Raw genomic sequence first — 16,435 nt, 5'->3', positions numbered from 1 at the left:
CCCATTTCTTTATATAACTGACCACCCCAAGCACCTTTATAAAAAGTTGCTCAAAGTTTATTCAAGGATGCATTTGGTTAGATTTACAGTATTTGTCACTTGTTGGCCAAAAGTGACATAAGGGATTTCAATGTGCTGCTTTTAACGTGGTGACACTGCCTTTAATTTAGCGTAAGTGATTATATATGTTTGACTGTCAAATCACTGTATGTAGCTTTTGTGGTTGGGGGCTTGTTTTATCAAAGAATTCTGCTGAACCTCTTCCAAACCAGAACTCCCATGTGTATAATTATATTGTATTTTCATTATATAAACTTTATTTTTAAGACTGAAAACATATGAAATGATTATGGGAATCTGCATTCTATACAACACCACCACGTACTTGTGGGAAGAGAAGTTTGTAACATAAACCAAATGTTGTCATTAATATACAGGTACAAGATGCATCCATGTGACCCATAAAACTAACGATGGAATAGAGGGATCTGAAAATACATGCAATTGCACTTCAGATTGAAAGAAATTTATAGCAACCGTTATTTTGCATTAAATAGCACCTACTTGATGCTCTGTGGAAGTAGATGTCAAAGATTCACAGCCTGCTGTTGAACAGTAATTGTATAGCCAAGTTAGGTGCTTCCAAAATATCTTTCAAAGTGATACTTCAAAAAAATTGTATTAGTTCATTAATATGTTTGATTGGTGCAAATATAGCTCTGTTAGAGACCTATTTTAGAGACCTATCTTGTCCTGGGACAACTGTTTTGGTGTTTTGCCCTAAAATTGTACTGGGATTATGTCCTTCATTTAATTTCATTGTCTTCTGTCACAACCCAATAGGGACCTAATTCCAGTTTGAATAGGTGCCACAAAGACCAACATTTTAAGAGATCTGCAACAAAATATTGTTTAAGGCAGGATCCAAAATTATATCCAACAGCAAGGTCTGGCCAGGAGGGATAAACTGTGTAAATTCTGAGTAAGCTGTCATCACCATCATGTCCACAGTCCATATTCATTCATACATTTGTTTTATTAACAAGGCTGTCAAGCGCTGTCCCTGTGTTATAAACGGGGAACTGAATCACCATGCAGATTAAGCAATTTACCAAGAACATACTAAGCATGTCCACATAATTCAGCACTTGAATTCAGTTCTCCTTCTGCACCCTTACTCCATTGCCCTGAATAATAAGCTGTCCTTTATTTCAAGTATCTTTGGTAGTTCCCGATGTAATCCATTTTTTTTTCTCTCTGCCTCAGTAACTTTTGCTGGACTAATGGTGATTCTTTAAAAAACAATTCTCAAAGGAAATAAAGACTCTAAAGGGTATGTCATGAAAGCAAACCATTTTTATATATATATATATATATATAGGTGCGCATACAAACATACGCACATAGCAAGAGAGATACACACATTCACACACAGAGCAAACTAGAGGGCACATCCATCCTCAGAACAATCTGTGAGTCATCTAAGATAAATGCTAACTCTTTCAAGGCAATCCTATACAATAGATCAATAAACAATATCTTCAGTTTGTGGCTGGGAATTTAGACCCAGTCATTTACAAGCTAGAAAATAGGTCAAGGAATAATGGTGATAACTTGCCTTATCGTCAAGCAGTGTGTGTGACCGTCGTCATCTGTAAACTACTGACAAGCACGCTCACGTGGGCTCTTATTCTTCTGTTGGAGTGACAGCAGAGAAGTCATTGATGATACAGTGCTGTAAACCTAAGCAGAAAATCAGGGCCAGGGTCTAAAAAAACTTCTTATAATTATGCATAAATTATAAGTTAAGATATAAAAAACTTTTAAAAGGACAACAAATGCAGAAAAATATCTGACTGAAATGAACACAGGGCTTCCTAATCACCAGAGAAGTCATCTGAAGACAGTTTTGCAGGCTCAGTGTAGCAAATTCCTGCACAACGTTCTCAAAGTCCCCAGCCTGAGCCACTTCGAGCTCAACTGCTCTTCAGCAGAGAGAGCTTGGAAGCCGATGAATCACTGTTGAGCAGTATGTATGTTTTCATAATCTTCACTTTAAGGAATGTCCATTCAACATCTAAGCTAATGACCATTGGATAAGGGTGCAGATGGAATGTGGTTTCCACATTTGGAAACACACTGTGATGAATCTGTTCTTTAAGTGTGTTTATGTTTGAGGGACTTTGCATGCAGGCTATCTCCTCAATGGCATGTTAAACTCTGCTCTCCGAAAAGAAGAGTGCAAGAGGCAACGTAGTGGAGGGGGAGGAGAAGAATCCAAAAGGATGGAAAAGCTGCAAAATACATTTCTGTAGAAGCACTGAAATTGAATTTGCAAGGTTTGAAGAGCCTTTCTCATTTAAAGGAAGAATAATAAACTCCAATAATTCATCCAAACTCACCACAAATGATTAAATGTTGAGGGGTCTGGAGCTGCAAAACAAGACACCGTGTTTTCCGGTATCTCCATAATTAATCTAATTTGCCAGTACATCACATGTTCAAACACTGAAATATCTCAAAATGTTTGCAGATGATTTTTGTAGATTTTCAAAGCTCTACTAATTTTACACCATCTCCTTCCCTCTTCCCATATCTCCATGTGCATGCTGCTGAATGCTGTCACTGTTGGTTAAAATCTCTCTTTCACAGTCTCAGCAACAATTTTTGGTATAAGGGACGAGTTTGCAAGCATACGGTATTTTAGCATGGCATTTTTCCATTGAAGACAATCGGTTCACATTAGGTATTCTGCAGACCCAGTACTGCAGTTTCTTATAGTTTCTACAGAGCAGAGAGACTAGAGCTAGAAACTTAACTGGTTTGAAGACAACACAGAATTATCCTCAGCTTTTCTCCCAAACTCATGTAAACAACTTCCCCACTCCCAAAATAACTTGCAAACTACTTTTCCCCCTCCTCATACTTATGTATTCCTCTGCACTTCCTGATTTTGGCAGGGATATTTCAGAAATAGCTATTACAATGGTGTTTCCACTCTGAAAGAGGAAACACTGGGTGGGAGGAGTTATGAAAGGAACAGAGGAAGCAAAGCTGTTTTCATACCCTCTCAAGCTGCACTTTTGCAGCAAATAGGTGGAAATGCATCTGGGTGAAGTATGCTATGGAGCCATCAGAGTCCCAGTGTTGTACAGCGCAAGGCCAAAAGTGAATATGCATAAACAGGAGCGTGTGTGGCTCCTTGCATCATTCAGCACAGCTGACGCTGACAGGCAGCTCTAAACTGTTGAACAAACTGAATGAATCAAGGTCAGGCCAGAGTCAGCAGCAAGCTTCCCTCCCTCCACGATTCACTGATACATGAAAGGTACTGACTGGATGGCTCTTTAGCGTGGCTTTGTGCAGTGCAGTCCTACAGTAGAAGCTGCTCCGTCACATGTTTGTCAGCAATCCAAGATTTTAATTCTGAACTTTTCCATGAAACCAAGAGCTATATTTTCTGGCTCTGGCCCGCTCTAGTGCTTGGCCAGGGCTATGGGAATGAAATGTCAAAGCAGCCTGTCTATGAACTGAGATTGCTTTCATGCGTCTCCACCTGCTGGCTGGCATTTCACTAATTGCAATAGCCCGGAGAGATGACAGCCTACGTTTTGAAGTAACGAGCTTATGTGGAAAATGTAACGCAGTTTCACAAGAAGATGAGCAAATAAGCATGACGGGAGAGATTATTTTCTAACTTGATAAAGAGCAACATCCTACGTTGCAGGTGACAGGTAGAAGGCCACTGAGATTTTGCGAGTCAAGCTTTCGAACTTCTGAAGCCTCAGTTGAGAAGATAAGCGACGAGAAAGATTTTTGGAAGGAATTCATGAAGTGTGGAAACATTAATGTTTTATTTCACTACCAAAACCAGATGCTAAGAATGTTAACGTGCTCTCATTGACACAGTGAAAGAGGGAAATTGTTTATTAATATTTGGAAGCATGAGCATTCTGGGGCCCACAGCTTAGTTTCTGTGTGGTTAGGAAAGCAGTTACTTAGCAAATGCAGGCAGGCAGCTGTTTCAAATGGAAAGGAATAGAAATGATTAATGACTTCTATGCTTTAAAGAAATGAACCCACAGGATTTCTTTCTTCTACTGTGCTGTCCCACTTGGCCATTTCTGTCATGTGCCCTGGGACTTCCTTTGGAAGTTTTCAATGGTCTGTCGTGAACTACTATTTAGAAACTTACTGGACCAGATCTGGAGCCAGACAGATGCCAGCTGTGGATCTGATCCATTTGTACATACATTTACAGACTCCGAGCACAGATTATCAACACTTGATATTCCATGAAATTTGTACTGCAACAGCAATAGTCTCTCTTGCTCTCAGACACTGCAGTGATGAGCACAGTACTAAATCCTGTTTAGAGTAGGAGCAGTGTTACCTTTTTCCTTTTGTAGCCACATTTTATTCAGGCTATATTATACAATGTAGAAGGCAAGGGGCACTCTCAGGAACTGGAACAACACAAGGGATGAACCCTTCCTCTGTTAGCCATGTCAGATACCAATATGGATTATTGGTATTTTACCATCTTCTGCGCTTCCAGCAATGGCTTGTTTTTATCCTGCCCAAACTGCTAACTCTATCATCTGTTTCTCATATATGCTTTCATTTAGGTTCTTAGGTCTTCTATGCATAGCATTGGAAGGTGGAAAAGGTTAAAAAGAGAATGAGGAAGAGAAAGAGGAATATGGAGGAAAGAAAAAGGAAGGCTATACAAAACACAGATAACATTTTCACTGAACTGTTCACAATGAATCATCCAGCCAATTTTGTTAAAGTAGTATTTATCCAAGAGAGTAAGTTGTCCTCTGACTTGACTTCATGGAATTACTTTGAATGTACTTCTACTCAAAAGGGTACATAATTTGATCCACTAAAGGTTCTTTTGCCGTATTTGTGATTACGTGTTCAGAACTGCCGAAGCATGAAATGTGAACGTTTGCTATTCCAAAGTATTATCCCATTTCAAAAGTGGTGTTCCATATTACTAAGCATTGGGAACAGGATAGTAACTACAGAAAGTGGTACAAGTGTCCATTGCATATCTGTATAACTAAACACAGCTAAGCACATTTATTACACACCCATACAAGTAACATTCCTGGCAGTTCAGCATATTCCATTATTGTTAGCGCTAGAAATCTGAATTAATTAGCTAGCCATGTGAACTCAAAACCATCAAGTAATTTAAAAGGTGTATGAGTTTAATACATCCTGACTGTGTCTAATGCGTTGGCTAAGCACAGGCATTCAGCTAAAGAGAGTTCTCATAGATTACTTTAAGACACAGCAGGACTGGAAGATGATATTTCCTTGTCTACAAGTATATCGCTCTCAAGTCATCGTTTCAACACAGGAAGTTATCTGCTACCTGGGGTAACAATGTGCACTTGGACACAATTAGCCTGCTGTCTGATGATATTTAAGAATTAGCAGCATAAGGTTTTCTTACAAAGTTGTCAAAAAGGCTCAACTGATTATTTTAACTAAGCCTATTTAAAATACCTGAATAAACTGATGCAAAACAAAAGCAACTTTTGCACGTTTGAACTGCATGCTTCCTTTACATCACTTATTTCCAGGGTAGGAATAAAGACCGGCTCAAATGGATAGTGTTTCTCTTTCTATATCTCTCTACAGATCTCTGTCAGGTACTCAGGTGAATTAGTACTGATGCCATTCAAAGCTCACAGTATAAGGATGAGCTTTATACATGTTGGTACACAAAATCATACATGGAGGTATAAATTCAGCTCTATGTTCAGTCCAGTTTACTGAAAGCAGAAGTTGGTCCAATAGCCTGAATCTTCTTTCACAGCCTATTTTTGAAACTGATATAATTCAGGCAGGAAGTGTGAGAGTGTGTGTGTGTGTGTGTGCGTATCTGTGCTGCTGAACACCATATGAGGGCCAGATCTATTTTCTGAACTCGATTCTTACTCCTGGTTTTGGGTTTTTTTATTGCAAGATACTTCCTGAAAACTTCTCCCTGGTAATCCTAGAGTACTGAGGTTTTATTCCTACCTGGATCAACTAGCTGATGTGCATATGGATGAACTCCTCTCTTGTTTTTCTGACCCCTTTTATCTTTCAGGCCAGTGCATCACATAATTATTTAGTATGTATGTGCTCTCATTTGACACTGTCTCAGTTAACGTAATATTTTCCTGTCATATTATAAATTCTTTTAAAATAGTGCTCAGCTGAAGGTCCCATCAGTACAGTACAGTATTTCTGCTCTGCTGTCCATCCATGAAAAAGCATATTAAAAAAAAAGGCTGTGAAGTTTTTATTTTCTCCCCAAAGCGTGTTGATGCTGAGCAGAATGTCAGGCAGGTGAATAGTCATGCGCATCATTTGCAAACAGATCATACGTCAGTTGGCATTCTCAGGCCTTAGAGCTGCACTACCAGTGAAGAAATACTGATTTTGAACATTTCACTATGAATCCCCGTATTAGTGTTTCTGTTTTGGCAAGAGAATTATTGCCTGCAAATCCTTTGCCAGTCTCTGAGTATAATAACAAACTATTACTATGGAAAATAAAAGTCAGTGGGAAATTGATTGTCTGAGGGGCAATTCAGAAGTGTCTGGTGAGCTGTACGTTAGCCTGATAGTGACTACATCTTATTGAATGAGAGACTATGAAAGTTAAGCACGTAAATCAGCATGAGGTAACAATCTGTGTAGAAAAAAACAGTATAAAGCTGTCCAATATTTTGTGCATTGCTCTTGGTATTAACGTAAAAGATGCCTGACGAGATAGGCAGCCATGTATATCTCTGCAAAATGACTGGCAAGCCAGTATAAGTGGTTGGCTATGAGGTGACTGTTTACAGTGAAACCCCACATGGGGCTAGAGTGGTCTCTGTCTCAACTCGGGGCAACTGAGGCGTCCAAGGCGGCAAAATGCCCTTTCCCAGGCTAGTGACACCTTGCTTCTGGCACAGACCCTTATCCCTCTTCTTTCTATTCTGCAAGCTAAGGCTTGTAAGCACAAGGGGAGAAGTAAGCTTTAGTCTCACAGCACAAATACCGAAGTAACTTACTTCCCTGGCTGGAACAAGGAGGAACCGTGGAAGGAATTGCAGCTCTCTGAGTCATACTTCCTCCTTGGAGTTTCTCTTGGAGTAGTGCAGCTCTGCACCATGCCTTAGGCTGACACTAGAGTTAAGCTCGTCCATCCTCTTATCCGCAAAGTGATACAGAGAAAGAGAGAAAGAAGACAGTAAGGCAGAGGATTATCATACCCTCAAATCTCCCGATTGCAGCTCTAAATATAGCCAAACAAGTAAAAATCTGTTTCTGGAAAGAGTACAACTATTTAGGTCCCAACCCTTCAAACAACATACATGAAAAAAAAAACCCAACAAAAAACCCCAACCAGTTCTCTCCCGACCAAGATCCTGTATGTGGAGCCATGTTAAGCACATTCTGATCTCCAGCCAGAAAGCAAAAAATTCCCAACCGCCACACCTATCCAGGGTGTGACTAGAGACTATCAACTAGTTTATATTTGCACTTTGATATACAGCACATGCTTAACATCATATGGTGTATCCTTGGAAAAAAAATAGCAACAAGTTTCAACATAGAAATTGTGTTAGATTAGGAGGCCAGAATAAATAAGAGCCAATGAATTGTAGAATGACTTGAGGTAGCGTATAAGATCTCATCTTAAAAAATAACATGAAGGCAGTACATTGCAGATGAAACACATAATGAAAAAACATTCCAAACTTCTCATTTGAGAAAAGATTACAAATAAAATAGGCTCGGGCATGCCAAGTGTAAAATCTTTGATATGGAAATGCAGTAATGGTTAAATGAAATGGGCTGAAAATCTATTTATCAACAGTCTGTAATGCTTAGTTGGATCGTCCCATGAGAAAAGCAAATAAGGACTAGAAGGAGAATATACAGACACTGTTAAAAAAGTTTACATACCTCCTGCTTTCATACCTCAAGATATAGTCGTTGACCTTAACTAGAGATTTTGAGAAGTTAAAAAGCTGGTATGAAAACACACCTCGAATGATTCAGGAAACGTGCCCTGAGACCCAGATTTTTCAGGAGTCAAAGGGACCTGCTCTCTAGACAGTGAAAAGGAGCCCTCTCATATCAGGCCCTCCACATAAGCGTCTTGGATTGATATCCCCAAACAGCAGCACCGCTGCTCATTTCTGAAAAACCTCAGCCCAGGCTACCGGCAACTGTGAGGGTGCTCCACAAGGTATGCATTCATGAAAATGCTGCTGTGAGAAAGACCGCCAGATCGTGCTCTGTGTGACACTGCCCAACTTCAATGAGCTCCACGCATCCAACTGAATACAGAATTTGGCCCATTACTGTTACCTCCAATTCATTTTTCTTTTTATTCACACTAGCCTTCTATTACATTATTGCCAATGGGCATGTAAGTCATTGCTGCACCCTACATGTGAATCACAAATGCAAGTGCCATGGAAATTAAACTCCTTGACCTGCTCGCATTTTTCTCTTTGATGTCAGTCTGAATAGGCATTTTTGACTGGAACATAGTTTTAATTTTGAGAGCTGGCAAGACAACCACAACCTTTTCTGCAAGGAAGTTCGCTGAAGAATTCTTTGTTGTTCTTCCCGACTTACTTTCCTAAAGAAAGAGTGTCAGCAAATAGCATTACAGAAGGCCTGGATCATATTTTCACCATGTTCAAATGCAGGAAACAGAAAAACAGCTACTGTGTTCCTGTTCACACTAGCAAATACACAATCCTAACCATATCAGTCTGAGCAAGTTGCAAAATTGCCATTAATCTGACATGGAGCTGAAAATGGAAAATATTTTTCATTCACTGCTGAGGACTTGCCTCCACAGTGGCAATCTGGATTCAGTGTCATCATGGCCACGTGCAACCCATGGGGCAGCTGCATGCTCCAGGTCTGAGCACCAAATATCTGGAGGGGAGCTGGGACAGGCGCAGGTATTGGGACCTGAGAGCCACCTTCCAGTGGGAGCTGGGGGGAATGTGGGAGAGCAGCAGCAAAGCGAATGCCCCTAACTCCAACCCTGCACTCGGGATGCAGGCCTGAGAGCCGAAAAGCTCCCCTGGGAACCAGAACTCTGGTCTCCTCCGTGCTGCGTGCTTACCGCTGTGTATCAGGAGGCGCTGCTGTTTCAGAGACCTGGGGCTCCCACTGGCAAAAGGCTAGGTAATTTGCAAGGCATCCAGGCCCAATACTAAATTTCCATTTGAAATCATGCGATGTTTTGCTGAAACACTGCAGAGGCGTCTGTTTTGAAATCTACAGTTTCCCATCTCACTGTTGCTGACCTGTTTAAAATAATAAAAACAGAAAGCTTTCCAAGATGGATGACACTGGGGCCAGGGATCAAAACCTCACTTGTGTTTCTAAAGGCTCTTTCCATGCTTGGAAACCTGGTTCTTGCATTCATCAAACACAGAGGACTCTTTTTTTTCCCTTTCTCAGCCAGGAGACTTCAAAAAGGGAGATGTCTAGGCCATCTATTATGCTGCTAGCCTTTTTCTTCAGTTCACAATATGTTTCTTAAAGCTGCAGGGTTTCAGGTAAATAAATATTCCAGAACTAGAAAATAAGCATGTATTCAAATTATACATCCATGCTATTTAAAGGAAGATTATGTTTCAGACATGTGGCTATCTGGGAAAAATTATTGTTTGATACACTGTCCTGTAATTTGTCAATTAGGCCTTTCCTAGAACTTTCAGTCTGGCAAAGAGGCAGAAAATAATTTTATGGCCAGGAAGATGGCACAGACATTGACTTGCTGGGGTTCCAAATAGACTCAAGGACTCACTTAAGTCATATTTTATAGCTAAACTGCTGGAAAATGAAATTTTCATTACTGCATCATTAGAAGTAACTCCATAGTTAAGATTACAAGCAGAACAGACTATTCATTTTGAGCCAATTTTTCAAACCTCCTCAAATCCACAAGTATAGTTGATTAACTACAAAATGAATCTATCAAAGCACAAATTTGAGGTTGTTTGGGAAAGACGTAGGAATAGTACGTTTGAAACCTCATGATTTTCAGCTTTCTTCTGAGATTTGTTTTCTGCAGAGAAGGGGGAAAGAGGCTTTGAGAACTATCCACTAGTTACATCACTGCACTGCTTGTCTGGAGACAGAAGATGAAATTCTAGATTAAGTTAAAGTTAGCAACATTTTGTCATTGATTTTGAAAGAACCAAGGTTGACAGAAAGTAGAGAGAGAAAGGCCAAAGCAAGTGTCTTGGGTTTAGGTCTATAATGCTTGAAGATGCCACTGCAGGGTCTCTCTTTAAAATCAGGGTAGAGTCACCATGCACTGGACACTCTGTATTTCTATTTCTATATTTTTTTCAGCAGACAGAAGGAGTCAGCAAGCAGCACAATTTGTGTTTCAATGAATTTATATTCTATTGGTGCAAGTACATAATGCAGAAGAAAGTAATCAGGAAAGGCTAATGGTGACAAAAGTAACTTAGTTATTGCAGCCAAAGTATTTGCTACGTAAGTAAGTTTTTGAGACTTATTTCCAAGGGATGAGGCTGTAACTGTCAGTTGCTTTGACCTAAGAGAATGGGCTATTTCTGGATTTACAAGACACATTTGCACCCCTTGCAATGAGATTTTAAAAGTTTTCTCTATATACACAAAGGAGGCAAAGCTTGGCTCCAGATTTGAGGAAGAATGTATATGAACTCTTAAACCAAGGGAAAGCAGTCAATGGAAATGTGGGTGCTCATGGATTTATGTGTTTGAGGCCTTGAATTTTTGCTAGTGGAAGATCATTCTTTCCTATAGAGGTAGCGGTGTGTTTCACACTGGTGAGATTGATGGGACACAGGCTCATCAACAGCCACAAGAAACCAAAAGCTCTAGCTATTAGGTACCGTGCTGCATTCGAAAAAGAAGGAATGGAATGTAAAGAAACAAGAGTCCAGAGCTGTTCTGTGCATGAGAAATCTTCTGGTAAGAAAGCAGTTTGTGCTAGAGAAAGGGCGGGCAGACTCGTGAAGTGGATACTGATGTTCTCTATTTGCTTCTCAGTCCTGCCAAATAATTCTTATACAGTGTTGGGCAAGACAATTCAATTTCTCTGGCCCTGTTTCTGTGACATGGAGATAATAAAGAATGATTTCTGTCTCCAGTCCTTTGTTTCTTTTGTCTATATGAACAGCAAGCTGTTCAAGACTGTATCTTTACTGAATGTATTTGCAGTGCTTAGTATGGATGGCTCTCAATCTCACATGTGGCCTCTAGGCACAATGGTATTACAAAAATAATTAACTGAGAGTGTGTATTTATTTAGTTAATTGCAATAACTTCAATCAGGATATTGGACCTAATTTTAGCTTAGTGTAAGTCAGTTCATATTCATTGATTGGTCTGCTCTTTCTAAGCCTACTGCTTGTGACAATATTGGTTCACAAGCAGGATGTCAACACGCACATGGTGATTTCTATTGTTTAGGGGTTTTTTTTCCTGTGAAATGAGCAGGTGAGGATGCCTTACTGCCTGGAAGTTGACTGACTTAGAACATATTATAAATATACCTGATGCCAATCAATTTGTGAAGATGTAGAAGGATATAATACAACTAAACAACTTCAAGAAGAATGCCTTAATTACTAAGAGGTATGTTGAACACATGCTGAATCACCTTCACAGAGGCATCCTCCAATGCTTTATCTCACTGTCACAATGCCTTTATCTTACTGGCACAAAACCACATTTTATTTTCCTGGAGAAAATCATGTCAAACCACAAAGCAACGATTCAGCACCCAGTGAAGCCAAGCAGCATTATTTATTTGATGACAAGAAGCACAAGGATTTTGAAGACCCTTCCTGTGGCTGCTGAGCACTTTCTCTCAAGTCCTCAGCATCCTCAGACTCAGCTGTGTTTTCATATCTTAAGATCTACTTAGCACCTCACAGTTTTCACTCCTGACATATATGATCTTTTCTGTTTAGTTCAGAAGGATCATCAAAATGTTTAATTAGAGAGCGCTAAATATTACCACTGTTTTCCAGAATGCTGTCCAGTATGGTGAAAGAATATAGAAGCTCATCTTTGAGAGTAAATTAACATAATGTTCAACTGAAGATTTATCACGTGGTTCCTAAGAGCATTCCTGTTTGGTATTGCATCAAACTTACTTCTTTTTTTAAAAGAATTCAATGAATTTTCCTCTCCAACAGTGTTCAGCAACCTACAAGTTACAGAGACATCAGAAGTCTTTAATGCAGGTTTTCAGAGTAAATGAAACCTTTTTTCGGTGTGGTTGCCTTTGTAATAACAGTCTTCTTATTTGTTGGATACTTATGTAACGTAAGATGAAAAGACATTTTATAGCCTTCTGGCAAGAGGACTTAAAATTAACAGCATACCTGTGGCTGCCCTAAGCCAGGGAGGGAGTCATTTTCAGGCCATGGGAAAACTGCAGTTTTGCATCCTTCGCTTCTTCTGACTTACTGGTATTCAGTATTTCCATAGACTTGTTTTTCATGAAAGCATCATCATCATGCACAAAAAAAGAGAAATTAAGTAATTGATTCTGATGAAAGAACAAGAGACCAAGGTGGTAAGTGATAACTGTCACCCATTAGCATTCCCCCAAAGAATGTGGTGGTTTAACTTATTCTTTCATTTTATATTTTCATGCCTGGCTAGGCTCTCACATCGCACACAGTCAACTGGTTCTCTATGCAAAAGCTATTAACTGCCTGATTACCTCTGGCAGCAAAACCAAACAGATGCAGTGCACATCGAGAGGTATGAATCTTCAGCCTCCCAGTAGCTCTATGGGCCATATCCTGCCAACAGTCGGGAGGCAGGCAGACTCCCACTGAAATTAAAGGGTGTTTTACAAAACAATCAATGGCCCTTCACACTGACTCCCTCTCAATATGCAAAAAGGAAAACCACAAAAAGATAATGATCTGGGGTTTGATCTCACCCATACTGGGCTGACAGTAGGGTAATCCCATTGATTTTAGCTGATTTATTCTGTCAGTCAAATGACTTTCACAGGCTTTGGGCTGGGCCTTTAAACAAATGTAAACTTGATCAGAATCAAGCCCAATCACATTCATGCCCATTCTTGCTTTGAATATTTGTCTTTCCTAGCACGTTTCCACCTGGAACCCGACTGACCTCAGCGCAAAGTTTTATTATTTAAAATTAAGTTGACAACTATTTTCAAAAAAGGTAATTACTCTCCATTATAAATGCAGAACGCTTTTAATCCTTAAAGAAGCATGCTTGGAGATAGAGTTTCCTACTCATCCCCACTGATTACCAACAAACAGATATATCAGTGCTACAGTCCCCAAAGTATTGCAGCTCATGAAAGTATGTCTGAGCTCGTCGGCTCGGACATTGCTGGCTGCAGCGTGGAGCATACCATGGCCAGCCAAACCACCCAGGCCCCTGGGTAAATAGTTGGGCTACTAGCCTGTCCTGAGCATCGGGCTGCTCTACTTACGCTGCTATCAATACTTGCGCTAACTAGTCAGGAGGCAGGTCTGGGGAGCTGGCTACATGAGCTGCTGTCACCGCAGGGTAGATAAAGACAGGGTCCACAAAGGTGGCTGCATCTAACCTTTGGCTACATCCCAGGGCTTTCAGCGCCCGTGGAAGAGCCCGATGGGGTCAGCAGAGCAAGGTTTTCGCTCTTCTTGCCCTAGCCACTGGAGGTGACGGATGCAGCAGCCAGCAGAGCATGGACAGCACAGCTTATGTGAAGGATATGTCAGGCCCTCGGCTACAATCCTGCCTGGAAAAATAACTCTGCTTTCACAAAAGACCCGTGAGATCTGTAATGACCCCAGGCGGCTGAGACCCCGGTTTCACGGCTCAAGGAAGTATGCAACTAATTGGTATATTGCATCTACCGGGGACCAGACAGACTACTGCTAATACTCTTGCATTAGACATGCTAATACTCCTTTGCCTCTTCAGCCTTTGGATTGTTTGAACTTTTTCTCTCAGCAGTAACAATTACCGGCAATACTAGAGATGGCAGCGATATTAGATCAGAAAATGACTCATTATTGAACTAGCCCTGTCAAGCAAGATAAATACAATTTAGTTGTTAGCTAATCTATTTTTGTTTGTGTTCTCAATTCATCCAAGACACTGATTACATTGCAGTCTATCATGCTAGCATTAAGTATATTTTGTTACAATGCTCTTTGCTTTGTAAAGCGAACATTTATGAATACAATAGCTGTATTTGTCTGTCAATATTACATCACTGCTGATGTACCGTGCATCAGCTCGCTATGTCATAACGTGTAGAATAATATTTTGGGTTTTCAGGAGTTAAATTATGGAAAGGCAATATTTAATTCAACAGCATTTAAGTAACTATAAGTCTCATCTAAGATACACTTCTGCTATCTGTCATCTTCATCTGCCAGTTGTTCCTTCTTCCATCTCTATGACTAAAGTTTTGTAGCTTGATACTGCGTTGAATCAGCTTTGGACTTTGGCCTAAGAAGGAAGCCTAAGAGGGGCTGTTTTAAAAGGCCTTGTAGGATGTTTTTGCACCTCCATGCTGAACTTTATCAATGCAAGCAGCTCTCAGGGGTGCTCAGCACCTCGTAAGTTCTCCTCCTCAAAGAATTCAGGCTTTGCATTTGAGTTATTTATTCGCATTGTACTTCCTCTCACTTTGTTTTTAGTTTTGTTTAGCACTTACTTAGCCTTTGGGAAGGCTATTTATGGAAATTTAAAATTTTCATGATAAAGAAAGTGTTTTGCAATTAGAAAGAGAGGAAACCATTGATCTTGATAATAGAGAGAGAAACTTTCTAACTTGCATGGTTGGCAAATCCATTACCAATTGCTGAACTTTGCAAAGCAGTGAATAGGGAAAGGTACATGGTAAAAAGGAGGTGAAAAGCACCATAAAACATGCTATCTTTCTCTATTTGAATTTAATACTAAGTAAGTTGCCATAGCAGATCAGGCATTTATCAACTGTCATATTCTATGAAAGTCTTTACAGACTCAAGTAAAAGCTCTCGCTACAATCACTTCATGATCAAGTCTTCTGAGAATCAGAGAGATAGCTGATTATTTTGTGCAGGCTGAGAAAAAAATTGTGGCTTTGCAAAGTCCCATCATACATATAACAGGACTTCAATAATCAAGATTTCTGCTGCTTTTCCTAAAACTGACTACAATATTATGCTGAAAGAACCAATCCAAACTATTAGCAATGAATTTACAATACTTTGTAAGCCAAACAGCTATGGACATTTTTCAGGAGAGGCATGAACACACACTTACTGTCCATCATTATGTTTGCCTTCTACTGTGGTCCTTCAGGTCTTTTGTTGTTTCTGCTGATTGTGAGAAGCTCCTGCAGAGCCTACTGGTTAATCATGATATGTTAAACAAGCTGCTAAGTGATGTGGGAAACCATTGCAAAGATACTTAGCTGAGACTGATACACTATACTATGTATATAACCTCTTTCCATCTGATAGTACTATCGTTTGGTATGGGCTGTGTGGGAGCCTGTAGTTCCTATCAGCCTGAGCTGATGGTTCATACCACATTTCTCATGCAGATGATTCTGTCTCCCGGATTTAACCCGTAGGCTAGACAAGACTCAGAGGATGGGATGAAAATGAGTGAAGTAACTTCTATTCTCCCTCTTGAGTACATAACACTGCATTGTACTACTTGTCAGGTACATTTTGAGACAATGGTTTATTTTTCTCATCCATAGCATAAGATATCATCATCATTATCATTATCATTACTATTATTATGTGATATAATTTAAACTAGTCCAAAATTGCATACCTGTGTGCAATTCCATCTCTCTCTTGATCAGCTGAGCCAGACGGATGAGATAACTATGCCACAAGTGAAGCCAGGGCCCCGAGCTGGTTGGGCTCCCTCAGCTTGGAAGCGAAGGCAGCAAGAAAGATTTTCTAAAGAAGGGGCAGGTTTGTGAGTAAGAGCATGCTAACTATCTTAACTTCCTTCGCGAGAAGAGCAGGAAAGAAGATCCAGCCTGAGTTGAGGATCTGACTTTCCTAGCAAGAAGATGCACCAGAACACAAGTGAACTGTGTCTGACTGACACTTCAGGCCAGCTCATGGGACTGGGGACTGGAAGCATGACAGCACTGTCTGAAACAGTCCAGCAGTGGTCACTGCCAGCGACAAAATGCTGAACTCAGCAGCTTGAAGTGGTGTAACAGACCTGTGGCCTGATCCTTACCTTCTTCCAACTCCTGCCTGCACTTCCTAGTAGGTAAATCTTAAGAGTGACTTTTCCTGACAGTGACTTGTGAAAGGATGGATGCCTTATGGGCTGCCTGCTAGGCATGCAACGAAAGCCAACATCTAGCTTGGCAAGTCTCCTCCTTATCTTCAGACCGATACCA

General features: G+C 40.3%; 1 long non-coding RNA gene across 1 annotated transcript in view; it reads left to right on the top strand.

Moving 5' to 3' along the window:
- The window catches only part of LOC132318477 (uncharacterized), a 75,280-nt gene extending 59,380 nt beyond the window's left edge, over positions 1-15,900 (top strand). Inside the window, exon 3 of the long non-coding RNA XR_009484329.1 lies at positions 15,878-15,900. This is a non-coding gene — a long non-coding RNA (uncharacterized LOC132318477). The remainder of the gene's footprint in view (positions 1-15,877) is intronic.
- The last annotated feature ends 535 nt before the right edge of the window (positions 15,901-16,435 follow it).

Source organism: Gavia stellata, chromosome 17 (assembly GCF_030936135.1).
Source record: "Gavia stellata isolate bGavSte3 chromosome 17, bGavSte3.hap2, whole genome shotgun sequence".
Lineage (NCBI taxonomy): Eukaryota > Metazoa > Chordata > Aves > Gaviiformes > Gaviidae > Gavia > Gavia stellata.
The sequence above is the reverse complement of the archived record's forward strand: the minus strand, read 5'-3'. Positions and strand labels throughout refer to the sequence as shown.